The following is a 27,812-nucleotide window of genomic DNA, read 5'->3' as shown; positions in this document are numbered from 1 at the left end:
TCACGCCAACATCAAAACACCCATCAGCTGTGCCACAACAATTATTAGCGGGTGCAACAAAATGTGCCCCTTCCACTGACTCCAACATTAGGAACAAGGCGACCACGGCTCATGCAACAAGCATTTTAATAGCATTAACAGGCCAACTGTGCCAGCTTATATGTAAGCCTTAAAGGAACCCTGCGTACACAGTACGAGGGGCATCGTAATGCCACCTCAACCAGACATAAAAACAAGGACCCTCACACCGCTGCAGGAGACAACACTTGCACGTTCCTGAAAAAATAAAACCACATGCCTCAACAGAGGCTGAAGCCTAAAGAAAAGAAAAGCGCGCTCTCACAAAATAGAAAGAGAGCAACCATCCTTTTTTGCTACCAGTACAGGTTAAGTCTGTTTGCTTTCCTCGCCTGACCATCAAACCATCAAAGAGCACAGGGAATGGAACATAAGTAAAACCACAACACAACACAACTGATGCCTGGGGAGGTATAATGACATTTGACAAATGAAGTCATGAGGCAGAGGGAGAGCTGCAGCTCAAGGTAACCTATAGAAAAGCCATGTGTAGCTTGAATGGGGGGTACTTGCTGAAAGTGACCACCACAAACTTTCATGCAGCACCAGACAGCATCCTGTGGCACACCTTGACCAGCAGTCATCAGTTCCTCCACTCATTCACAGCTGTTGCTCTCCTGTCACAAAACAAAACACGGTTTGCCAAAACCAATGGATCCTTTTGGTAGAGGAAGCGTTTACTAATAGTTGGGGCTTCGGTCCTGGAGGGAAAATCCAAAAGAAGCAACAACTTTTGTTTACAACAAGAGAAGAACATCTTGAAAGGGTGTTATGAAAATTAAGTTTTATATTGTAAGCAGTGAGCTAAAAGCAGATACTCAGTATAATGTTACACAGTAGATACCTCTGACAGACGACCAGTTCAGTTTGTTGCACCTTTAAGAAAACCAATCCCGCACACGTCTTTAGTTTGTGAATAAAAAAAGCTGTAAATCCAACACGCTATCATGACAGCAAAGTGAAATAAATGAGCGTACCGGGGTAAATGTATGCATTAGCCAGTCATAAAGAGAGTGCTATCCGTGAAAACACAAAAAGGTCATATCAGCTGTTAAAAAGTCATTCTGCCAGCAAGTAAATACATCACAGAACAGGCATTGGCTCTCAAATACAAGCTACACGTCAGTTCACACCTGCCTACCATGCAGTGTGAAAGCTGCACTGGCTGAGATAACTGGCAGGATACCTGGAAAAAAAAGCTAAACATATCACAGTTCTAACAACTTCCTTCCCACACAATAACGCTACACCCACAGTCCATCGCACCGAAGTGTAACTCTTAACAGTAATTCAGGACGACTCTTCGGTTACCTGAAATCAAAGCATGTTTGTGCTAATGGCTCTACTTTCTTTTTCTTCTCTTTTATAGGGCAAGTGGAACAACCCTTCCATTCCACGTCCCCGTTCCCCTGCAGCATGGCTGCTGTGTCTTGTCTGAAGCCTGCACACCTCTTCTAGCTGCCAGAAGTGGAAATGCCTCTCCCAGGGAAGTGGAGGAAACCACTCCTCGGGGTCTGCTGACAGCAGAGAAGCACCCTGCCTGCCACTGGAAGTCCACAGAGATGGGCAAGTCTGGAAACCCCTCTGAATGACTATACACGCCCTGCAACACAATTTCGAAATAGTTTCTCATTGTAGTATCACCAGTATTTTTAGGGCTTGCCTGAGCTAGCGCAAGCGGTGCTCTGGCGAGACATTTAGTAACTACTTAGAAAACTGCTACTTCCTGGCCACTAGCTTGCCAGAACGCGCACAAGCGCGCGTGTGACGTGCACAGTTGCTATTGTACACAACTGCTATTTGTTTTCTCCCTACGCTCCCCCTCCAGTTTGCCTGCCCGCTGTCTTCACTCTATTTCTTCACATTTAGTTTAACTTCTGAGTTCGCATTTACTTTCTTTATTATTAGCCTGCCAGCTATTACACTGTCTTCCTTCTGACTTCGTATTTAACGTAACTTTTGCTGTCTTAACTCTCCTGTGCTGTTTTCATTGTCCTCCTTTAGTCCCGGCATTTTATTTAATGTTTTGGCGCACACGGCCGCTGTGTTCCGACTCCCCCCTCTCACCCCTGTTTGCCTGGCCGCTGTTTTAACTTTCTTTCTTCTCACCTCACATTTAATTTAACTTTCAATTAAATTAATCACTGTTCGTCTGGGTCTGAGAAGCTTCTTCAGTCCCGGCATTTAATTTAATTTTTTTTCCAAACACGGCATCTGTCAATTCGTTTACACTTAACTGTTATAATGGTAAACTTTTTTTTTCTTTTATACAAATGCTCTCGTCACAGAAAACAAACACAAAACAGCTCTTACGATATACCCCTCTTTACACCTTCATTCATTCTACGAATCAACTTAAACGCAAACGGTTAAAATAGACGCATGCGCCGATTATGACAGCAGTTAAGCGCTTTGTTGAAAAAATCCTCATTCACTTACTATTAAATCTTATTTATTTATTTAGAGTTTTATAGAGTGCAAACTTGACCCGTTAGGGTATCAGAGCGCTTTACATAGTCAAGGAGTTTGTACAATCCAAAGGGAATCATGGGTGTACAAGGGGATGCAAGGAGCACAAGGTACAGTTAGCATTGCTATAGCATAGGACAAAGGATGCAAGTATGGTTAACATTAAAGTTGCTAAAGGTAGGCCCCAGGTTTCACAGTGGGGCAAAAGGTCGACGGAAGGAGGCAATAGTCACTGGGGTTAAGGGACAGGATTTAGATGAGGAAGTTACTCATGAGGAAAGATTTGGCCTCCTTTTTGAAATGTGCAGCAGACGGGATTCTTCTGATGGCGGGTGCATGGGAGTTCCATATTCTTGGCGCAGCCCCAGTGAACGCCCGATTATAGGTTTTTCTTTTTCGAAAGCATGCAGGCTGGAGTAGGAGGTCTCTGGCGGACCCAGAGTTTCTGATTCCGCCCGATAACACAAGTTTCTGTGACAGATATGCAGGGGAGTTCGTGTATACGGCCTTGTGCGTGATGCATGCCAGCTTAAGCTGTATTCTGGCCTCGAGAGGAAGCCAGTTCAGCATTTTCAAGTGCGGGGAATTGTGATCAAATTTCCTTGTGCCGGTGAGTAGTCTGGCGGCCGCATTGAGGCAGGCTTTTAATGGTGCTAGTGAGATCTTTGGTAAGCCAGGTAGGGTGGAGCAGTCATATTCCAGTCTAGAAATGACTAGTGCTTGGATTGCCATTTTTAGGTCGGGAGCGTCCAGGAAGGGTTTTAATTTCCATAGATAACTCAGGTGGAATCTGGCGGATTTGGACATCGTTCAAGTTGCAGTCCAAGGTTATTCCCAGCGATTTGGCAGAGTTCACAATGGTAGGAGGACAGTTTAAGGCTGTGATGGCCTTAATCCAATTTTGAGTTTCAGGGTTGGTTTTAGGAGGGGAGAGGAGAAGAAATTCAGTTTTCTTTGCATTGAGTTGGAGTTGATTGAAGGCAAGCCATTGGACGGTCTGCTTCAGGGCCTCATTCAGGTAGAGAACCTCCTCGAGAGATCAGATTTTGATGTAGATCTGCATGTCATCAGCGTACATATGATAGGAGATATTTGCGGTGCAGAGGACTTCGGCAAGTGGTTCTAGATAAAGGTTGAAGAGGGTGGGGGGCAGCGTTGAGGGACTCCTACTGTGACCGAAGAGGGAGCGGATAGGATGCCGTTGACTAGGAATCTTTGAGATCGGTTTTGGAGGAAGGAGCTAAACCATTCAAGAACTGTACCATCTAGTCCCATCCTAAGTTTTAGACGTTCAAAAAGTTTTACATGGATGACCGTGTCGAAGCCAGAGGATAGGTCTAGGAGGATTAGCAGACAGGTTTTGCCTTTGTCAAGGACTTGGAGGGCATCATCGACGATGTGGAGCCTGGTGGCTTCAGTGCTGTGTCCTGGCCTGAATCCAGATTGGAAGTCATCAAGCAGGTGAAAGTTATTGATGTGACGACTAAGCTGCTGCTGCACACATTTCTCCAGCACTTTGGCTAACAGAGGGATGTTGGAGATAGGTCTGAAGTTGTCAGGTGAGGCTAGGTCCAGAGATGGCTTTTTCAAAATGGGGAGGACTTGGCCCACTTTCAGGGAGTCAGGAAGTGATCGCTGCCGGAGGGAGGCGTTAATTATCGAAGTCCAACTAGGGATAATGGATCGGGCGACGTTAGTTAGGCATTTGGAAGGGAGCGGGTCGTTGAAGTGGTCGTTCGGCTTTAAGGTAGATAGGATTTTGGAGACAGAGTCCTCGTTGTAGAGTGTGAAGTTAGTCCACTGTGCGTGGTTCTTGGGTGCAGCCGGATGTATGACGTTACAACGCATACTATTACAACTACCTACCGTTACAACGCGACCATTACAACGCATACCATTACAACGCATAGCGCTTTGAGGTGCTGGATAGTGGTAAGTATAATTTACTATTCTAACTCCAGTCCCCGTGGACACTAGGGAAGGTGTTGGATAGTAAATGATACGTATTCCCTATCCTAGAGCGCCCCCCAGCGCAATGCGTTGTAATCGTATGCGTTGTAAAAGTCGCGTTGTAATGGTAGTGCGGAGTAAAAGATGCGTTGTAACGGGTGTATACCGTGCAGCCTGTTGGGGCAGCTTGGGTGGAGGAGGCGGGTCGGAGGGGGGGTAGAGAGAGTGGTGATATGTGGGGGAGGGGGGAGGTCAGATTTGCACCTAGCCTAGAGTTCCTTGTGGTCAAGGTTATTAGTGTCTCTGGCGCATCGTTTAGGAAGCACCGGCTGGGAGGCCCTTGTCTTGAGGGAGCCTGGAAGTAGGAAGGTAATGGCGTGGTGGTCGAACCAGTCACAGGGGTCCATTGAGAGAAGCTTGATGGTTTTTTCCTTAGCAATGATCCAGTCAAGAGTGGCTCCTTTCGAGTGGGTTGGGAGTAAACAAGATTGTGTCAGGGCTTGATCGGTCAGGAGGTCTTTAATGGCGTTGACATGAGGATCCTTGAGGTCATTCCAGTTCAAGTTGAAGTCGCTGAGGAAGATGTTATTCGCACTGGGGGCACTCTTTGCTGTGAGGATTTCCAAGAGGAGGTCAGTGAAGGAGTCGTTCTTTCCTGGGGGGTGGTAAAAAATGTGGAGGTTGCAAATTAGGGTGGAATTATTGCAAATTGAGAGGGCAAGGTATTCACAGGAGTCAGAGGTATCCACCTGGATTTCATGTTGCTAAGCTTTATACACATACGCTCTACAAACTCCAGCGTAAACATTAAAATGTGTCTACTCTGGTCCGTTTCTACGCTTCACATTCAATTACTTGTGAGTTTATTCATCAGGGTAAAAACAATACAATCCCACATTTCCCGGAACACACTGAGGCATCTCTGCAGCACGTACAATAACAAAAAAGATGCATTGTAAACTAGTGCACGTGTAGCCTACAGCAAAAACAAAAGTACCTCCTATCTGTCCAATAAAATACATGATGCAATGTCTATAACTACTGTTAAAAAAAAATTAATCACTGTTTGTCTCGTCCTTACTTGTATCTGCTTTCTACCTAGACCACGCTTCCACGGTTAAAGAAATTGTGTGTTTAGGCTTACTTTTTAAAATAACTGTTTTACACTCTTTTATTGCACATTTGGGAGTCAGTTTTTTAGTTCCACAGCTACAATCCTTAATTAGCAACTGTTAGCTGAGAACAGACAACAGGCGCCACTGTGCCACCAGGCCAACAGAGCCCTCCTCTTTCAGTCACCTCATTTTCAGAACCAGCGTGTGCATCCTGCTTCTTTAGCTCCTTCCTCTCTGCTCGAAACAGACAGGCGGCGCCACAGGGCCATCCTGCTTAATGAATGTTTAGGGTAATTCACATGTTTAACTGGCTCCATGCTGGTGACGGAACCGCTCCGTCATCAGTCTCGGACGCGCTGTGCTGGTGACGGAACGGTTCCGTCACGGCCCGCCCAGCACGCCAGCAATTTCGCACCGGCGCGCCGCGTTCTATTGAGCGGGCAGGGCCGTGACGGAACCGTTCCGTCACAAGCACAGCGCGCCCGAGGCTCGTGACAGAGTGGTTCCGTCACGAGCATGCGAGCGACGCGCGGCCCCCCCTCCCCCCTAGCACTGCGGCAGAATTACCGCCACAGCGAAGGAGTTAAAGGAAACAAACCCAAGGCACAAGAGATTAAAAAAAAGAGACACAGACATCTGCTATAATTAAAGTTTGTCCTCTAAGATTAATTATTTTACGCTGAATTCTAATGCTTTGGATTAAACAAAAGTCTGTGCTTTTTCAAGGATACTATATTAGTTTGTATTGTTTGCGGACAAATTTTTTATCCATATAATGTGCTTTTAAATAAAGGACAGAAGTACAATAAAGGGAACTCCTGTTAATGCTGGACTATTATATGTTAATGTAGGGTCTTCTGAAGAATTATAGTTATTAACAAAACACCTCGACCTACTTTGTGTAAACAGGGCTGTGTGACACCCTTAGCCTATTCTCACACTGGTCGCTATGTTAGCCCTTCTCCCCCTAACACAGTTTTAAATAAGCACACAATTATGTAGCGTTTACTGTTGTGTGCACATGTGTGCACATACAAATAAAATAGCGCAATGTCCAAAAATAATTTCAGATTTTTATTGTAGCACAAATCAAAAAAAGTGCTTGTTCAGAAAATTATTTGTCCTTACTTCTATTCGCCTCACACACAAAAAAACGCTTCCACCTGCCCACTGCCCACATTTACTTTGCGTTCTCACAGCCGATGGTACAGTTTAGAGCACTTACAAGCCTTGCATGTTCCTTTGCAGTTAAATTAATATGCCTCTGTACCTGTTTTTAATACATACAATATGTATTTAATGTTAAAGCAACTGTGTGCTTAAGCATACGTTTGGAAAGAACTTCATACTAAAACTACTGATAAATATGCTCAACGCCACACAACCACCCTCACAAGCACACACACACAAACACTAGGCTGAAACATGTCGACTTGAATCTGGAGTAGTTTTAAATCTATACTGCTCTCTGCACCGCTTTTTAACCCTGCCAGTGAGAGCAATCCAAAAAAAATAAATGTTTTGCATCTTCCTAGGCAGTTTTAAATCACCAATAGCCTTCTTATTTTTTGCGCTGCACCCTCGCTACACCGTAATCTTCCCATATGGGATTCTAGCATCCTACTTACACTAGTAAACATCTTTTGAAAATATCCCTGAGCTCCTTCCTCACAGTGAGGGAGTTGTAGCCCCCAGTAGGTCTAGGATTTCCTGCTGGGAGGAGGAACCCATATGATGAAGCTCGTCACCTTCGGGTGAGTGAGGGTTCTAGTCCTTAAGGGATAATTTACCTTTATTGGTTATATTTATTCACAAATTTTCTGAGAGAACCTGTACATTCATCTCACACAATTCATGTGCTAACATGTAGACCCGAGGTAGTATTGTGTAATTGATAATGTTTAGGGGACGCTCTCATCGTTAGTCTTTTTAATTTAAATTCCCTGGGGTCCCACCCCACAGTTTTTTTAGTTATAGAAGAATAACACCAACAGACACGAGAAAGAACCGTGGGACCCTACTCTGGAAGACCTCGTGGCCGAGATCAGAGGAACCTGAAAGGCAACTGTGCTCAAAATTGACAGTGGCTATTGAGGTTAACCTTTTAAGGACAGAGGACTGCAAAATGACGGACAGGGTCACCTCGACTTAGGGAAATGTTGTGGCGCTCCAACAAGAGGTGAATGCCTTGAAACGTACGGTGGTACAAAAGGGGGTGGTGATGGACGGAGCATCTGAACCAATCAAACACTCACACCCAGTCAAAAGATCTGGGTTTAATCCATCACCATTCTTTAGCCCACTCTGCCACCCCAGTTCAGACATGGCTATATGCAAATCAGTCTGACCCTGTGCCTCATGGGAACAGTCCAGCCCGAACTGCCAAGCCATGCCTTCCCTGGACCGGAAACAAGCTTCCGAGGACCGGTTTCTGGCATTCCAGCCGTCTTCAGCCCGGCTTGCTTGAATCCAGTGGCAAAGTGAGCAAGGGACTCACGTCTGAGCATACCCTGCCACACTTATGGCAGCCAAAAGCAGTACAAAAGGTACGGTGGCATCTCTTGAGACACAGACTGGAAGACCTAATGGAAGATTCTGAAGCACTATCCGGCCGGTATAATCTGCATCTTGTGGGCTTCCCGCGCAGAGGGGTAATCTGCGAAAAGGTTCCTGGAACATTGGATTTTCAATACCATGAAGCCACGGAAACTCTTCAATTGTTTCACCAATGAGAGGGCGCACCAAGCTCTGACGCCTATCCGGGGCGCTGCAGAGAGCGTTCATAGCCCACCTCTTCAATTATCAAGACCATGATGTTATGCTGCAGAATGTCCTGGCACATGAGACACTGCAATTTGAAGGCACAATATCATGGTGTTCCTGGAGTACACATGTAAAGTACAGGGTCTCAGAAAAGACTATGTGTCAATAAAAAAAAAGAGGTTACAAGACTTAAACATCTGTTAAAGCTTAATGTTCCCTGCCAGGCTGAGGGTATAATATAAAGACGAGGCTTTCTTCTTCAACACACCTGAAGAGGCAGGGGACTGGGAGGACATGATAGGTGTGCCGGCATCTGGGCAGTTTATGGCAAACAGCCGCCGTCTTTGGGGCCCCAGCAGGTTATCTGCACCGCTGAGGAGACACAGTCAGCTTTGCGGAACTGAGTGGAACACTTCTTGGGGTAGGACTTTGGTCTGTCCGGAAGGAACACTGGCAGGAACTCTGAATGACAGGTGGGGAGGTAAAGTAAGGGGACAGAGACTTATGTGAAGAAGAGAATAATACTGCAGCAGCCTAGGATGTGAACAGCAATACAGCTGTCATATTACATGTATGCGTTCTGGTCAAGTGGATAGTAATATCACAAGATTTACATCACTGTGCTAATGTTACTGTAGTAGAGCGGGCGGTGGGGTTGTTTATGTATGACAATCTGTATCGTTATATGACTGAAGACGAATAAAACACTTCAAGATTGTGTGTCGTGGAAACCAATAAAAAAATATTTTTTTAAACTGTAGTGTAGTTCCTATATTCCCAATAGGCTCTGCGCATTGGAATAATATATGCTATAGTTTAGACGTAGGACCAGTGCTTAATTTGTGCCGGTGCCTTCCGGTGCTTAGCACCGGCACATATTTCTCAGGGCCGGGTCTATGACCACTATGGATATGTTTGTATTGTTCGTGTTTTTGCACATAAGTTAAGGAGCCCGCTCAAATTGTCATGCATTTTGCCACCTGCCATTGAGCGCCACCAGCGGCGCCTGTGCAAGGGATCTCTGGTGCTCCGACTCCGAGAGGCGTGTTTGCTGAGCTCCTAAATAGTTAAACAGATCATCTCTGCTCAGCCTCTCAGCTCTATAATGTGGCAAATAGTGGCTGCGGCGCCGGCTCGGCGCGCGCGCTTTCATCACACACACTGACTCACACGGGGGGAGGGGCAGTTCTGCACAGCTCCTTCCTCCTGACCTCGGTGCTCTCAACGGCGCAGCAGGGAGGCAGGATCAGGTCGGTGCTTTTTATAATGTAAAATAATTATAAGGCTTTGCATGATGTAACAGTAAAAGCAGCCCATGAATTCTGTTCAACTGCTTTCTATGCTGCCTGCCCTAATCCATGTATTTGCTTGGTTGGTGTCAGCGTACACTTGTTAATAAGGTAACCACACTTTGTATTTGACATTTTGACTAAAGATAAGTTATGTCCGCGATGGCACAGGGCTTCATTAAAGTATTCTGCTCCCTGTGGTGGATTGGTTGGATGATGCCTCGCATTCCCGTACGGGAACTTCTCAGTGTTTGTTTGTTATTGGCTGTTTGTTAGGATACTTTACTATGGGCTTGAGACTGGCTGAGGGAAAGTTTGACAGTTGTTCATTGGCTGCTCTGCTGTATTGCTGAGTGCGCGTGGTGCACCAGCACATATTTTGCCTGCTGTACGTCTTTCTTTCGGCTGTGGGTCCTGCTCATTCCACCGTAGTCTGGGCCTGTGTATTAGCAGACCACGATCTTCTTCGAGCGAGGCCACAACATGTGCGGAAAGTTTACATTCTTTGCCGTGATCCTATGCACCTAGCGCAGCAGGACGGAGCTAATCCTTAGTGTTCACCAAAAAACTGGGGGTTAAAACACCTTCCGAAATCGTCCTTGCACAACTATTGTTTGGGGGGGGGGGGGGGGGGGGGGTGGGAGGGAGTATTTGGGGGGGGGGTGTTTTGGGGGGGGGGGGAGGGTGTGTGATCTGTACCAGCTATTGCAATTAATTATGAGGGGGCATGTTCAATATATCTTGGGACCTTTGCAGTTTCCGTACTTACGGTGCTCTTTGTGCATTCTCTCGCCCTCATATCCATATGGAGAAAAGTAACATCAAGACTTATTTTACTTTATTATGGAGAGAGTTAATTTGTGCCGCCTGTACTTATTTATTTGGCATGTCAATGTTGTAAGTGTTTTAACTTGTGCCTAAAGGATGATATTTATTGGCAAATAAAATAGTATTTACTGGCCATGTAGCATGTTGCTGGCGGTAGCCGGCTCTGTGATTCTTAGGTAGGCCGTGCACCTTCACAGATCTCTTACTTCTCTCGTGGGTTCTTCGCATTACACTCACTGCCTCCCCTGCAAGGGCAGATAGATATTGCTTTCCTTCCGTCCCTTCTGCAGAGGAGGGTCTCCCTCTAGGGAACAGGGTGACGAGGCCACAGTGCCAGGCTGATCTACAGCATGGGAAATGCATAGAACAAATCGTTCGCACACAGTGGTGACAGTCGGGGAATCCTTTCTTCTAGCTTCAGAGGATTACACTCCTGCGCGGCATTCGTCATTATCCATGTAGTAGGGATAATTTGCATTAACTCCAAGCTTGATTCTTCTTTAAAAAAATACACGTATTCCTGTGTATTTTTAATACAGAAAAATCCCACATGCATTCAGATATGGCTGTAGCCCTAGTGCATAACCAATGGCTGCTTGCAAATAATTAGTAGCCTGTCTCTCCTTGAGTTAAACAGTCAAGTGTCCTGAGTCGATCAATGTGATCAGTGTCCCCACTTTGTTTTTGCCCGCCCCAGCATAGTGTGCAGCTGCAGCGTTAGGCACACGAAGCCGTACAGCAGGCCTCAGAATAATTAAAAGTCAGTAAGTAAAGATATTGTAATCGTAACAATACATGATGTTTTGGAACTTCATAAGATTATATCTCATGATGTAAGGAATCGTGTCACCATCACGCATACTAGATGATGAGACAGGGCGACAGGCAGAGATAAATGCAGGTATTATGCATTGCATAAATAAACCGACGTGAACTGAACACCCTGTGATTCTGGGCAAATCTCTTAATTTCCCTGTGCCTACAAAAAACATAACCTCTCCTGCTTGTAATGTATCTGGTGCTCATGTAGCGCTCCAATGCCTTCAGGTCGAGTTTGTGAATATGTAAAAAAAAACTGCAAACCCAAGGTGGGATGCTTTCCAGCAAAGCAATGCAGCCGCTGAAGCGAGGGATCTCAGTTCATAGTTCATTTTCACTTTGCCTTCACGAGGCCTCAGCATAGTGTTAAGAGCAGTTATCCAATAATGTGTTATGTGGTGTTTTATAGATATCGCCACCACATGCAACTGGTGGCCTGCCTCAGAGTGCAAGAATCTAAAAAATACAACTATAAACTTATACAAGCAGGTACCAAAGCAGAAATAACATTAAACGTCACTATTAGACCATGTTAGCATATGTATTTTCCAAAATGTAATGCTGTTCCAAGTGTTATCTGACTACCCCAGTATGTGTCACAGGTTTTGAGGATGTTCAGAGGGGCTGAGAAACTGGATTGTCTGCCTTTCCAGCCCTGAAAGCAAATCACTCAGCCCTCCCTCCCTCACAGCACACTGCGCCTCAGTCATAGCAGGAGTCCACGTTTGTTCTAGGGTGCCTATCAAAACCACTTAAGATTAACCCTATTATTAAAGCAGTGGGGCACCCGCATCACTATCCCACCTTCAGTTCTGTGGGGAACACCAGCTACCACCTACCTAGGGTTGCAGGATAGATTATTTCACACTATTACATCTGGCTTTCACCAGTGCCAGTTGAGGATCTGGGTCAAGCGATAGAGTAAGTGGGTGGAGCCAGTGGAGGAAGGGGGTGGAGCCATAGAAAGTGGGTGGAGCCGCTTAAAAAATTTGAGCACCTGCACTTAATATTTTACAAATTAAGCACTGCGTAGGACTGAGGTCGACTAGGTCTCTATCTAATATATTAAACTTAATTGTGAGTGCCAGCTAGCTCAGAGGTCACTAGAAACTTTCTCGAATTCACAAGAAGGGATTAGCTTCCGACAACCGCATAAACATGACAACTTTGTTTCCCCAGGATAAGAAACCTATCTCTAGAGTTGGGGAAACAATAGACAACTATTTCACTCAGTCAATTGTGCATGCTTCGTTTCACCAGATGTGCAGAGAAATAGAGAGACGGGCGTTTTCAATAAAAAATATTTATTGAACAGTCTTCTTTCTCAAGCATAGGAAATGAACTGCTACAATCGTAATACTGGTTGCAAAGTATAATGCGTACAGTACGAAGAGTATTATAAAATAATACTGTAAAAGCATGGTATGGTTTTTAAGCCATATAAAATAACATAGAATACATACATTAATAAATAATGACTAGAAGTACTCAACTGGTGCTTCTAAAATACGCCTGCCCCGGTGTACCTAACCTAGGTCTAGTACGAGGGAAGTAGTAAGTGAGGTGTAGCTTAAGTTTAGTATTCTTTTGCCAAGAATCTATTCCAAGAATTCTCTAGGGGTCTAATCAGCTCCGTACCTTGGTTTAGAATGAAGGAGGTCTGGTATCTCTCTCTCTCAGGACTCTATTTCCCAGCAACCCACAAGGGTAGCCTGGAAACACTGGAGCTGGATTTCTCGGCAGGAGAAAAGACAGCGTCTCTCTCAATGCGTCAGCTTGAGAGTCGGCTTCCTTCGGCACTTACTGTAGCAGGGCGTCGAGCAAGTAGATAGTCGAACTGCTCCAAACTACAGTGTGTTTGCCTGGGAAAATTTGGGCATATTTATACCTTGAAGGTGCAGAGTTTGACGTAAGGTTGGACATAATAACGTCATGAAAGACTCAGTTCTTTGAAAACTCCATGAGTTCTTGGATAAATCAATATTCAAGCAAGGGGGAAGTCCCTGACTGCTGAAGGCAGGTTTTTCCAAGAAATCATTGTGGATTCTCAGAACTAGTGGAAGTAGCCATGCCGTATTTGGACTGCATAGGCTAAGTCTAAATATGGTTATGATTTCTATGCCTATATAAGGATAGGGTGATTTATACCTATATATGGGCATGAATCGGGAAAATTACACTAGGGTCCCAAATTCAAAACCTGCAGGAGAACATCAGGGCTCTGTAGACGGAAGTATGCATGCACTCAAACGCTGCACATGCGTACTTGTGCTATTGTTTTTCAAGTAGTGCTGTACTCACACCTCAACTAAGGAAACATCAAAGCACAAGGCTAATTAAAATTAGAAAGTGAATGTGACACCTTGATGGGGAATTAATTAAAATGAGACTTAAGAAGGCTGAAAAAAATTCAAAGTTAAATAAATGGCCATGTAAGGGATCAACCTCAAAATCTCTGGAACAACCCTGGAAAGGTAGCATCCAAACTTTTAAACTTTGTGTACAGTTATAAGAACATACTGTTTCCATGATCAAGATGAAGATGAACATAAGACAGGAAGACTGGTGTGTTAACTTGCCCCACAAACAAGAGATTGTGCTTTGCACAGAGTCCCTGGAATTATTATTAAGAATCTGACACAGTCCCTGGAATTCTTATTAAGAATCTGACACAAATCAGAGGCTGGTGCAGAGCTCCCAGAACAAGTCTTACACTGTGCTAGAAAAACAAAATTACCAGATACTGGGCTAGACAATTTCTTCCCATCAGCTGAGTTAGCTGAATTTTCTACACAATCCAGTAGTTTTCTTCTAGGGTAAATCAAAGATTCCATGCTGAAGAATCTAGATATGGGTAGCATCCACCCACATCTATGTTTCATATAATAACGACTCTAGGGCAGAACAAGACAGAGGAGAGGAGAAACCAATGACTCTAGGAATGGAGAAGACATATGAGTGAAAAATCCATTCAGTGTGCTTCGAGACTAAGTTAGGAGCTCAGATATTGGGGATAATCCACCTGGGTTCAAACAATGAACATCACAACCTCAAGGCCAATTGCTGAAAAAGAAAGGAAAACGTCCAACCACACCAGGTAGCGAAGCTAGAATAGGGCAAAAACAATTGTGGCTACAAAATATGCATCTTTAATTACATGTTGCAGCCATGGGGATCACATCCCCCAAATAGATTGTCAGGCTGGTCAAACCTGGCAGCGAACTAAGCTCACTTCTGGGATGATCAAGAAAAGTACAGGTCACATTTTGAATTCCTGCAGGTCCGGTTTAGCCGTACATCATTAGAAGTTTACAAACGAAGCACAATTAGATTCTATTACACAAACAAGGCTACTCAACAGATACAGATCATGATGCACACAATATAGTAAAAGACAAGTTATTTCTTAACCACAATGCATCCAGCCATTGACTCCATTCCACGTCCGTCTACGGCATTTTCAACTCTGCTAAATATGTCCTTCTACTCCGCACATTATTACTAGCCCCCTTGCATGGCAACAGTGTTAACACACTTATTGTGTCTTTGACAGCAGTCCCTTGTCGGGAGGGTTGGCTGGGACAAAAATCAGGCCAAAGAATAGTAGTGAATAATATGTAGATCTCATTTGTATCACAATGTTCTGGTTATAACAAGGCAGCACTCTGCTGGTAAACTTGTGGCAATTGGTGAATTTTTAAGTACAGTGGGCTTGTGCACCTCTGGATAGGATTTTAAGGTGTCTTTAAAGTGGCCATAGAGGAAAAAGCACTTGCACAGATTTCTTATTAAGTTATGGGTCGATAGGGAAGCAGTAAAGGGATCTATATTATGCTAGGAAGAAATGCTTGGTAGCGAAAGAGGTAGTCAATGGAAGCAAGGGCCAGGTTAATATATATTAAAAAAATGCATTCTTTTTGGGGTACAATTGAAACTCTGCCCCCCTTCCCCAGTAAACAAGCTCTGAGAGAATCTTTGGGAAAGCTTGGGGTTTCTTTGAACCTGGTTTTCTGATTGACAAACCCTTGATCAGGCTCACACTAAATACTCTTGGTCATCCCATGGTCTTCCCCCATTTGGCCCAGGTACCAAAATCCAGGGAACAGAATTAAATTTTAAAAGTGAAAGGAGTGCAACACAATCTTTTCGACCCCTAAATGGTGTAATGCTGTCCGGATTAGCAAAAGATTTTGCACAAGCTCCCTGAATTTAAAATGCTCCTTGTTCTTATGGACTGTTTTTTATATCCCTGCCTGTATCAAGTTTTAAGACCTCGTATTTTTAAGTATAAAACACTCAAGGGTGGAGGCAATGGAGCTTCTATCCGAAATGTGCTATCCTGATGTTGCAGTAGAAATTCCACAATTATATGTGCTGTTAAGCAGAGTTTTAAGGGTGGGTTAGAATAAGTTGTGCTGTTCGGGGAAGAGGGTTGTGAGTTTTTAAGTTGATATTATACTGTAATTGTTTTATGGACAAGTGTCACAATAGACTTCCTTTACCAACCAATTTATTTAGTTTTGGAACTCCTACAGAGGTACATAATAACACACCAACAATTAAAAGGACAATCTTTACATACAAAGTTCTCCCTTATGCACTGCTATAAAAATGATATCAAACATACTGAGTGATATGCAGATAATCTATACTACTATTATAAAGAGAGAACTGTGTCCTTTGAGCCAGGTAAACTCGAAAAGTACACCACCAATCCAAACACCCAATACATGTTTGAAAACGTCAGGGCAAGCAGAAGGACATAGGCTATATACATTTAAAAAATAAACGTTATTTAGAAAATTTATATAAAAAAAAAAAGTAGTCCCTCCAAAGTAGCGCCGGCCGCGACGTGCGTGCTCATGTCAGGAACACTGGGAGGAGCGGCGTCCGAGGAGCGACGGACATGGCGCGGGGAGGAGCGGTGACCTGAGGAGCAGCGGACAGGCCAGCGGCGGTGCGAGCAGCGGAGAGGCGGACATGGCACGGGGGAGGAGCGGCAGCGGACATGCGGTGAGGAGCAGAGAGGCGAGGAGCGGTAAACTGAGGAGCGGCGGATCAGGTAAGCCTCCGAGGACAATGTCGGGGCAGACGGTTGTCGGGCCGCGGTGAGGAGCAGAGAGGCGAGGAGCGGTAAACTGAGGAGCGGCGGATCAGGTAAGCCTCCGGGGAAAATGTTGGAGCAGGTGGGTGTCGGGCCAGGTGGGGGACGGGGATCAACTGAGGAAAGTTCACAAGATGCACAGATACTCCTGCTACCATTTGGGGTTGCTGCAACACGCTGTAGTATGTCGGACCAGGCGGGGGACGAGATGTTGGGATGCACAGCTACTCCTGCTACCATTTGGGGTTACTGCAACACGCTTTAATAATGAATAGATGCATGTGTGTCTTTATGGAGCACAGAGGCGAAAGTCAGAGTCTCGGGGGCATAACAATCACCACCTCATCTGTCTTCCCATTCACTGTCAGAATCTACTTGGTAGTAGACCCCACCACGAAGACAGGTGAACGCACCTTACACTGGGGCAGCCGGGGGTAGGGGGACCGGGCGGGGGCACGGGCTGCTGGGCAATGTCGGGGCCGGCGGGGGTAGGGGAAGCCTGAATGCTCCCGGACAAGGTCGGGACGGGCTGCTAGTGCTATAAATAAGCCAATCACATAACCGACCAATAAAACGTTCTTATATCAAACGTACTATAAAATGTGCAAATTATGCTATGAATACATGAAACAATCAAATAACCAACCAGTTGGTATTCAATCTAACCAGAAAGCTACTGTTGGAATTTTTTTTTCTCGTAAATAGGCAAAAATGTTTTTAAAAATGTATATATCTTAAAACAAACCATTTCATTTGGAGGGGACAAGACCAAAGATTGTGCGTCCTGAGCAGAGTGAATATTACATTTGATAAAAACTGGTTTTAAGAACACTCGCCTGGCACTTAGCAGCTTTGAACATACAAAAAAAAGACACGATTTAGATCTTGGATTTGCAACTGGCACAATTCACAAATTCTCTTTTCTCTAGGTGTGTTATCCCAGATGCCAGTAACATCTCTTAGGGGCAGCAGATTGAGTCTCAGTAGGAGTATCAGCCTTCAAATCATGTGAGGGATATTCCAAGTTAAGTAAGGCTGTGGTTTATTCCCCAAAGTGCTCCCACTGACCGCCACATTACTAGACCTGGGCTGGCTTGAGGCAGCATCTCTCGCCAACTAATAGGGGATATGAACTTCTTTAAGAGCTGTTTCAGAACAGATTTAGACATAAAAAAACTGGATTAAACTAAGACTGAAAGTATCATTTGCATATACAAAAGACCTAAAAAATGTTGATTGTTCTTTTAGTGTGCCAAAGACTTCTATTCTCAGGGCGGCCCTAAGTGTACCCTCTTCCCCGAGAAGGAGGGAGTTACCCGACCTGAGAACCCCTGCCTGGGCTAAAACGAAAGAGGAGACTAATCAAAATTCAAGGAACAGTAGATGTGGGGCAGCCAAAGAGTTTAAATTGCACATTTGACGCACAATTCGTCCTTCCGCCTTATCAAACGAGAGCCAATAATTCATGTCCAACACCTCAGCAGGATATATTAACGAGGGAGTGATTTTGACCTTAAAAACAGGTAAGACATGGCTAAAATGGCGTCTCCCGCAAGTTTTATAAAATCTGTTTAATGCACTTGCCTGGGAGACAGCTTTACTAACAATGTTTAGTATGCCACCAAAGACCCTCTCACCGCCAAAGCCAACTTCCAGGACGGAATGACAGATGTCGCAAAATGGATAAAGCACAGCAGTTTGAAGCTCAACTCGGATAAGACGGAGGTCCTCATCCTAGGACAATCCCCATCCGCCTGGGACAACTCCTGGTGGCCCACGACGCTGGGCACCGCACCAACACCCACGGACCACGCATGCAACCTGGGATTCATCCTGGACTCTTCCCTCTCGATGACCAAGCAAGTCAACGCAGTCTCGTCCTCATGTTTTAACACCCTGCGCATGCTCCGAAAGATCTTCCGGTGGATCCCCACCGAAACCAGAAAGGCGGTCACCCAGGCCCTCGTCACCAGCCGACTGGACTACGGGAACGCTGTATACGCAGGAACCACAGCCAAACTCCAGAAACCCCTTCAGCGCATACAGAACGCCTCCGCACGACTCATCCTCGACATCCCTCGCCACAACCACATATTCGCCCACCTGAGAAACCTGCACTGGCTCCCCATCAACAAGAGGATCACGTTCAGGCTGCTCACCCACGCACACCAAGCGCTCCACAACATGGGCCCGAATAACTCAACAACCGCCTCTCGTTCTACACCCCCACCCGCCAGCTCCGCTCCGGAGGAAGATCGTTCTCCTACCTGGCAGCGAAGACATGCAACTCCCTCCCCGCACACCTACGACAGACACAGGACCATCTCACCTTCAGGAAACACCTCAAGACCTGTTTATTCGAGCAGTAACGCCTCCCCCCCCCCCCTCCCTTCAGCGCTTGAGACCCTCACGGGCGAGTAGCGCGTTCTATAAATGTATTGATTGATTGATTGATTTGCTCTAAGTCTCGACCTGTTTTGGAGAAAACTTTCCCCAAGTATACGTACTAGTCAACCAGTTCCAGTTTTTCAGAACCAAACATCCATCTTAGACATCTCTTTACTCTAAGACCCTTCCTGCGAAAAACCAAAATCTTGTTTTTGCAATATTAATTTTCAAGAAGTAAGCCTCTGCATATTTACTTAAAGCACCCAGGCGATGCTGCAGGCAAAGAAAATAAAAGTGGTGCCAATAGACAACCCTGCTTAAGCCCATTATGTGTTCCAATTTTACATGATAACCCCCACGAATCCACCAAGAATCCTTTACCTACCAACCTTGCAAAGTCCTTTTACCTGCTTGTAGCGGGTAGACAAGGTTTTTTTTAGGGGGGTACCAAATGCTGAGGTGGTTTAGACCAGCATTGCTGACTGTTCACTTGAGTTGGTTTCAGTTCTGGTGACTGGCCTTGAGGCACTGCTTAACGGCAATGCTTCTCACTCAACCGGTGAATGACAAAAGGCGGGCTGACAGTCTAGAACATGGGCTGAGTCTACACACACCACAGCTGTGGGAAGGTAGCCTTGAGTCTCATTGCCATGAAGCATGTTTACCACAGACCCAGAGGCTCAGGCGTGCTGTGTGGCACCTGCCTGTGATCTTTGGGCCCAAAATACATCCGCTCCATCGGGTAAGCAAGGGCAGCGACTGGGCAGATTTTAAATATTGTTTGAAGAACACAATCACCAGCTTGTTTGCTTGTTAATGTTTCAATATTATGAGATCGTAAACAGAAAAGCATTACCAAGGCCCCCTTGCTCTTCTGTGTAAGATAGCGGTAATATAACAATTACAAATAGAAGACACAAAAATTGCATTTTCCCACCTTGGGTACCACTGATGGAAAACCACCTTCTATTTCGAGATATGTATGAGAGATTTTAGGAAACAGTAGCAACACTAAAGAAAACATTACCCTGCTCATGGGTCTTTGCTTTGCTCATCAGCACAGCGCACCTTTCAAGTCACTAGAACCCCACGTCTGGCAGCATTTACTAGAATTTTAAAGGCCTTGGCAGTTTGGGTCCTATGTTATGTTCCATGTAAATATATATTTGTCTACAATAAAAATTACAGAAATAAAAAAAGGTTAGTTTTAAAACACATTGCTGAGTTTCCCCTTCTCCTTAGTCCCAGCACCTGCTCTGCTCCTAAAGCACATCTTGGCCACAACTGCAATTAAAACTGGCAAAAAAATATGCCTTTGCAAGCCAGTCCTCACACCCCCACCCTGGGGTCAGACAAGCCTGGCTCTTGACACAACCCCCTCCACCACCTAGTCACAATTCTGTTACTCCCGGGGGGGGGGGGGGGGGGGGAGAGGCGGGGGGCTGTGACCGGAAGCATGACCTCAGAAATGACCCCTGACCTCGCAGTGCGTTTCTAGCAGCACGGAGGGGGGGGGGGGGTCTAGCCTCGTCCTCCCAATATGGCATCATCCAGTGTATAGTGAGGCACCCCCCCCCCCCGCGGACCTGTAAGACTGACTTCCCCCCCCCCCCCCCCCCCCCCATACCCCTTAATCTCGCTCATATTGGGGGGGGGGGGGGGGGGGGGGGGGGGGTCACGAGCTAACGGTCCGCGTCCCATCAGTGAGCCCCCGCTCCTCCGTAGCTCAGCTCTTGGGATAGGGAGGGGTGGCGCCCCCAGCCCCTGCATCGCCCCCTCCCGCCGCACCCCCTCCTCCGGTCGGTACCTGTCACGGGCGCATCCCAGCCGCGAGCCTCCCGCATCCGCCGCTGCCTGTGGTACCCGAGCGGCCGCGCATGCGCACTGCCCCGGCGCAGACAATACACACCCACCCACCCACCCACAGCCGCGGCGGAGAAAGGTGTATGCGGCGACACTGAGGAAGGACAACCACGGCGACACAGAGGAAGGACAACCACGGCAACACCAAGGAAGGACTACCCGTGCCCTGGAGCCCGGCCCGGGCTGCTCAGCGGCCATCTTGGAATGCGGTCGAACTGTCGCCCGCGGGGGCATGAACGGATTGAAGAAAAGGGGACACAATTTTACACAACTAATATTCTTCCTTAATTCACGTACCGCGTCCTTTCTGTTTTTCTCTTAATTTAACTGACCGTTATTTCATATATGTACGCTCTTCTCCTACGTTGTATTTTTATCCATTTTTAAACTTCTGTAGTACTTGATTAATATAACTGGCAAAAATATTTCATTGATATGTGACTGTTTCTTTTCGTTCTTCCAGTATATTATCTTCTACCTCCCGAAACTTCTATATGGGAAAATTAGGAATTCACATTTCAGCGCCTTCATTCTGTGTTTTGATATGAAAGTTTCTATATCATTCATCTATTAGTTTAGGTACTTGAATCTCCAGTTTCTGCGCACCGGTTTGATCAGCTATACTAAACTGAATGTGACAGGGATAACTTTGGACCCACTACAAAATGGCCACCATGTAACCTGCCCACCCATTAGTGCTGCTTTACTAAGTGATGCTAATTGTTTATCAAGATCGGATGCTCAGATTATGCTTCTCTATCTTTACTGCAAAATTTACAACAGCTAATAAAATCACTGTAACCCCTATATTTATAGACAAACCAAAATGATTCCTCCTCTTTCTTTGCTGCTGAGGCCAACAGATTTGTCTCGTCCATATTGTACTGACTTTTATTATGCATTCATTTGGTTATAAATTATGTATTTCTTGTATTCGCAATTTTGTGCATCGCATAATAATAATAATAATCCACATTTGTAAAGCGCACAATCACCCGTAAGGGTCTCTAGGCGCTGGGGGCAGTCGGGAAGATTAAGCAAGCTATTGCCCAGAGTCACATGGTGCTGGGCTAAACTGCCGCCGAAGCCGGGGATCGAACCGTAATCCCCAGATTCCAGCGTCAGACGCCCTGACCGCGGCGCCACACCTCTCACCACCTCATAGTGTTGTTTGGTGCGTCTTCCGGTTCCCCCCTTGGTAGGGGGACCAGCCCGAGTTACACAGGGCTTCTTCCCTCGCGGCTTCCTTTCAGACCAGGGGACCAAACAGTGAGGTAGGAACTAAAAAATTTCCTAGTTCACATAAAGGAAAGTTCCAATTCTATTAAGCAGCCCTGCCAAGTACCACGCATCAGGAATTAGACTAACGCATTTCAGGATAGAGGTCCCCATCACCGCACTGAAATGCAAAGTCACGCATATTAGGGCCTGTAGTCCTCAGCTTTCAAGCGCTCAGTCGAGCGCTGGCCTGCTTAATTACTAATGGAGTGGCACAGCAGCCAGCTGTGCAGTGCGCACAGTGCGCACACTTAGAGGCTGGCCTGGGTAAGATCGCTACAAATCATGCAACACTGCTTGATTGTTGAAATAATCACCGCACAGCATTCCGCACTTTCAATCATGTTTTAGTTAGTGCTGCCAATGGGTAGTCAGTGGGCGGTAGTTGAATTCTGCACTGTGAGCCCGTTCTCTGTAAAAATGCGTCCTGCGGTTTCGCAACCCAGCCAACCAAGTCCAAAACCCGAGGACCCCGCGGGGCCCACCGTAGACTTGGCGCCACCCGAGAAAGCCAGCCCGGGACCCCTGCCTGCAGCTCTCAGCTGACACTGAGCCGGGGGTTAGCGAGCCCGGGCACCCGGTCACCAGACAAGCAGGCAGCCGACATGGAAATGTAGCTGCTCTGTCGGCCGTCACTGCATAAAGTCAGCCGCAGCCGCTGTAGGTAAGGGTGGTGGGGCCAGGTGAGGGGGAATTTCGAGAGACGACCACGAGGGAAAATTAATTATTTATTTCGTTTTCCCTTGTGGTTGTCTCTCGAAATCCCCCCTCACCTGGCCCCACCGCACTTACCTGCAGCGGCCGCAGCTGCATAAAGTGTGTGCCCAGGGCAAGTCCTGGATGCATAAAATAATTAATTGAAGTAACGTGTTACGTTCCAAATGTTGTGCTTCCCATAATTTGGAGTCTCTGCCTGCCAGCAGTGTCTATTATTTAAGCGCATGATTTATTGATGATTAAGGACTAGGAGCGCTGGTCGGAGGGAACGGTGAGTAACAAACAAAACCAGCTTATTCACATTGTGGAACAGGAGACCATATTACTATCGATGCCCAGGCTGCTGGCGCAAGTCGCCTCTTAGTTCCCATTCTGAATAGTTACCAAATAAAGAGACGGGCGCTGGAAGCAGGAATCACAAGAACAGAGTTTATTACTCATGAGGAGAGCCTGTCATTTCAGACACGAAACAAGATGTCATCGGGAGGTGCTCTAACAAGTGAGCTGAAAGATCGTCTTTTATACCTTACAGAACACTTAGCATTACAATCACAACATTGTGAAACACGGAAAAGACATCCCCATGATCCTCGTGTCAATCCTACCCCACATGTGTTCACAATAGGGACCCTTGACCTGCTGATAAGAGGGGAGGGCAATCACGCAGCTGAGTGTTCCGTCAACTTGTTAGGATGTGTGCGCCTGATCATAGCCCAGGGGGTGGGGTGGCCAGGATCAATAGTGGGTCCTTTGAAGAGGAGTGATTCCATACAATAAGCAGTAAACAGTATCTCCTGGCTTAGGCGATGACCTCAGACATGTGTGGACAGTCAGTCGCGGAGGGAGGGTTTACTAACAGAGGGGTTATTCATGAAAGGAAAGGAGGTGCTGGTCAGGCGCGGCCGTGACTCCCAAGGACAGGGTCTTGCAGAAGAAGAAGGTTTATGACTTGCCCGTGTGAGGGAGAAGGGGAGGGGGGAAGCCAGGGTGTGCACAGGGACAGAGTCGCACAGAGAGAGGTCTTATGACCCGTACATGAGAGAGCGGGGGCAGTCAGGTGCAGCTGGGGAGGGCTATGTCAGCTGAGGCGAAGGATGCCTCTTCAAGAGGAAATGGGGGGGTTTGCGTGGGTCAAGCAGAAGGGTTGCCTTTCAGGGCAGGGTCGCGCAGAGGGAGAGGGTTTCATGGTCTATGCATGTGAGAGAGGGGGGGGTTCAAATACGCGCAGAAGGGAAGCCGGTGATTCTAATGAGCGGGAAAAAGGCCAGGGTGCCTAGAATGGCTGTCATGTACATATGGGTACGGGCTTTTACTGGCGGAGTGATGCGGTCAATATTTTATGGTATTCATGGTGCTTACAGGGAGAGGAGTGGGAAAAGGGAAATGAACGCTGTTTATGTACATCAATTTCTCTAATTTTCCACAGTCGCCCCTTTTTACATTACAGAGTTCATTTTTGTAATTGATGGGGGTACAAATAAACAGGCGTGGTTGAAGAATTAGCATTTGTCAATACTAACATTTGGCATATAATCATGGACAGTTGATGTGATGGGCAGAATGCAGCACATAGGAAATTGCATTTGTCGAGTTCCTATCATTTCAAAAGCACTACATAGCATAAATGTTTCTGACTTAAAAAATGTGACCAATGAACATTTTGACCAAGTAGTTGAGGGCGGAATTCAGTTCAATACATAAGATCTCTTCGTCACAGTGTCTTTTTGGCAGTGAGCCATCACTGGTAGGCTCTAGTCTTTTTAGCAGTGGGCCATCACTGGTAGGCTCTAGTCCGTGTCCTTTCGTTGGCGCTGTTGAGCACCGGCGGTGGAGCTATAGGTCCAGCTCGGGTCCATCCTTACGCGTTGCAGGGTGCGGTCAGTCCTCTGCTGTTAGACCACAGTCCTGTTCCCTAACCAATCCTTTTAGTGGCGCCTTATGCTCGGCACCCATATTCCTGCGGCGTACCCCATTTCCACCTGGATGCTGTTCTTCCTTTCGACAAGGAGTCATGTGGAGAAGAGGGTGTGTGGTTTCGATAGTCGATGGGAGTGAGAGGGCGGAGTGGGGGCAGATTTTCCTGGGACACACCAAAGGGACCAAGGGAGCAAATGATAACAAGCAAGCAAGCCCATCAACCGGGCTTGAAGAGGGGGACGGAAGCTTCAGGCACGTGTGGGTAGGCGGACAGAGGGCTTCAGGGCAGCCTTTCATCCTTTCGTTTACCACATTGGAGAGTGCTGCCTCGTCCCGTATTCCTGTCGTGCTGGGGCTCCACCTTTGGTCGAGGTCGCATGTGTCCCATGATCTGCGGCCAGGCTGTGTGTCACGTCCGACCCTTCTCCTCCGGTGATCGTGAATCTTTGAATAGGTACAAAACAAGCTTTTAGAGAACTGGCAGAAGAAGACATCTATGCACGTGAATTCCTCCCTCAATCCTACGCACTTGGGAGATGCGCTCATCGGTCACAGTCAGAGGTCTATTACCAAGCAGTGCATATGTCGGCATTCCTACTGAGTTAATGCCAAGTTTATTCATCGTCCCATTTATAACTCAAATGGGGAAAAATAAGGTTCCCATCAACTGTGCATTTCATCAAATTCAACATTTCGGAACATTTCCCTTCATGGCTGGCTAACCTTGTCAAACAGGGCAGGGGCGCTACCATCAAGAGTCAGGTAAAACAGGTTTTTCTCGAGGGACGACAGTTACTCATGGTCATCATGTTTATCTCCGGGACAGCAGCTGGGGTCTATCAAATGGGGCGGGGATGCTTCGGGCGCTCGCGCTTGGGTGCAAAAGGGGGTGGGGCAATCTGGGCATTGGGGGTCAATCTAGACGTTGGCGTTCGTCTCTGATGAACAGAAAAATTAAGGTGCCATTGACATACAGTTCCCCTATAAAAGGCCAGATTGGGGGACCTTAGTCGTCTTACCTGTCCTTTCCTTCTCAGCCAATTCGAGTTCATTCATTTTGCAGACAGGAGAGGTAGTAATATGGCGAGATACAATCATTTTCGTTTCGGTCAATTTCGCTGAACACCTTCGCGTTCAATAAGTATCCAATCAGACTGGTGCCAGCGAGGCACGATTTTACCATAAAAAGGAAGAGGAAATAGGGAGACTCTCGTAGAGAGTGAGAGTCGTCCGCAATCTAAACGAGCCATTTGGTACACGTATGACATGTAGAGACAGACAGACAGAGACAGAGACAGACAGATATAGGAAAAAGGGAGAAAGATAGAGAAAGAGAGAGACGTGTACAAAAATAGGTCATTTAGTGCGTTCACAACACAGAACAACAGGGGGTCAGGTAACGGAGAGACGCAACAGAGGGAGAACATAAACCCCTATAGTACACACACACACACTCAGACGAAGGAAGACAGTACATGTATTACATATATATAAGACATTCACGACAAAACAGAAAACAATTGTTGGCCAACAAGATCTATTTTTATATCCTACGTATCTTTACTATCCTATTTATCTACGTGCTTAGCTCTTTTTACCCTTCCCTCCTTTTCCCTCTCGCTTGTTATCTCTGCGAGCGTTCTCAATTGCCAATACTTACACCTCGGTTAGTCGATCAGAAATTAACCTGGTCGCGCTATTTACCCATGGTTGGATCTTAAACCATTTTTCAGTTTCTTCCTTTGGTGGGAAGTTCTCCAGGCTGAGGCAACGGCAAGTATTGATCGGGAGAACAGTCGGACAGCTTGGCTATATCTATAAGAGTGGGAGAAGGGGGCAGTGCATTTTGAACATCAGCAACATTTCTAACTTCCCAGACGGGTGGTGCCGTGGTAACCCTTACCCACACACTTTTCTTTGTCCTTTCCCTACCTAGTCAAACGTCTAGTTACATTATCTAACGTATTATTTCTAGTCAATTTTCGTCATACAGTACCCGTCAAGTTTCTATGTCAGTCCATCCTCCCAGTCGCTATGTTCTAAGGAGGAACAGTCATGTTTTAAGTCTACGTCTTTTTAAAAACTTATCGTCATAAGGACTATGCACATATTCCCTCCTTCCCTTTTCGTCGGTGGTTCGATCATCGCTCTCCCACACTTCAGCCGACGTTCTGACGTGACCTGCAGAAGGGAGGAGAAAGAAGGGGTGGGGGGCAGCATTCAAAGCACATCAGCATGCAGTAGTCCGAAAATGTTTTTACCTACCACATACTCGACCTATCTCCACGCACTGTATTTCTTTACCATCTCGGCGTTTAAGCCCAGAGGGACCAGTAATGTCAGATAGATAATCATTGACGATCTGCGTATCTACATGAGTTACTTGGTCGTAACCCCTTTTGTTGGGTGCAAGGGTGGCGGTCAGGTGGCATTTCTGTGGTGTCGTTTTAAGGGCGTCTAAAACACTTTTCCGGCTGCCTGTGACACATTAATGTAGCTGCTAAATATCTGGTCCTTTTTAACCTTCAGCTTTCATCATACTTATTCTTCGCTCACAGTAGCAAAACATTCAAAACTCACTAATGCAACCACTACAACTATGCTTTCTTTTTCAAAATACTTTTAATAAAAAAAGTGTTGGTGTATAAATACAGGCCTACAACCCAGTGGACCGGCCACGGAGCAGATTGGAACTGTACATAAGAAGAACGAAGTTGGTGGCCGTTCATTGCATAAAGTGCAGCAGTGCAATAAAATCGTATCAAACTTCCCTACAGAGCAAGCATGATGCATGTCAAGAAGTCGGTTTTTCAATTAATTCATTAATTCATTATCCAAATGCTCATTCACTGTCTAAATTACACCAATTCATTTTCCAAATCAAAATTAGTACCCACCCTAAGTCAGTTCATTGTCCAAACATATGATCAATATCTGTATTGCTTTCTTCTCTAAGCACATAATCACTATCCATCTTATCGATTTTCATTGCCCAAAAATGCACACGTATCTCAGAGCATCAAGATTCGAGCAATCCGGGTGAACAGGGAGTTTTGAAAGTTTTGTTTCGTGTATCAGCGCCATTTTGGGCGAGGTCAGGCAGGTTCCAGCATAGTCAGAATGTCTCCAACGACTCGTGGTTGGACCAGAACCATCCGTTGGTAGTTCAAAAAGTTTTGCGCAATGTGGTAACAGTCTAACGATATGGACCATCAATCAAAGAGTGGGGAGGGT

At 46.1% G+C, this 27,812-nt stretch overlaps 1 protein-coding gene across 2 annotated transcripts in view; it reads right to left on the bottom strand.

Annotated features, from left to right (window-relative positions):
- Positions 1-20,718, bottom strand: part of LOC147689446 (SLAIN motif-containing protein-like) — a 274,817-nt gene extending 254,099 nt beyond the window's left edge. The window contains exon 1 of one of the 2 annotated variants that reach the window (XM_086942217.1): positions 20,611-20,718. The gene's annotated coding sequence lies outside the window, so the exon portion shown is untranslated. The remainder of the gene's footprint in view (positions 1-20,610) is intronic. The other variant, XM_086942215.1, reaches the window with a different exon arrangement.
- Positions 20,719-27,812: the final 7,094 nt, after the last annotated feature.

The sequence above is a fragment of the Lissotriton vulgaris genome, chromosome 10 (assembly GCF_964263255.1).
Source record: "Lissotriton vulgaris chromosome 10, aLisVul1.2, whole genome shotgun sequence".
Classification (NCBI taxonomy): domain Eukaryota; kingdom Metazoa; phylum Chordata; class Amphibia; order Caudata; family Salamandridae; genus Lissotriton; species Lissotriton vulgaris.
Note: the sequence above shows the minus strand (reverse complement) of the source record. Positions and strands in the feature narration are given on the sequence as shown.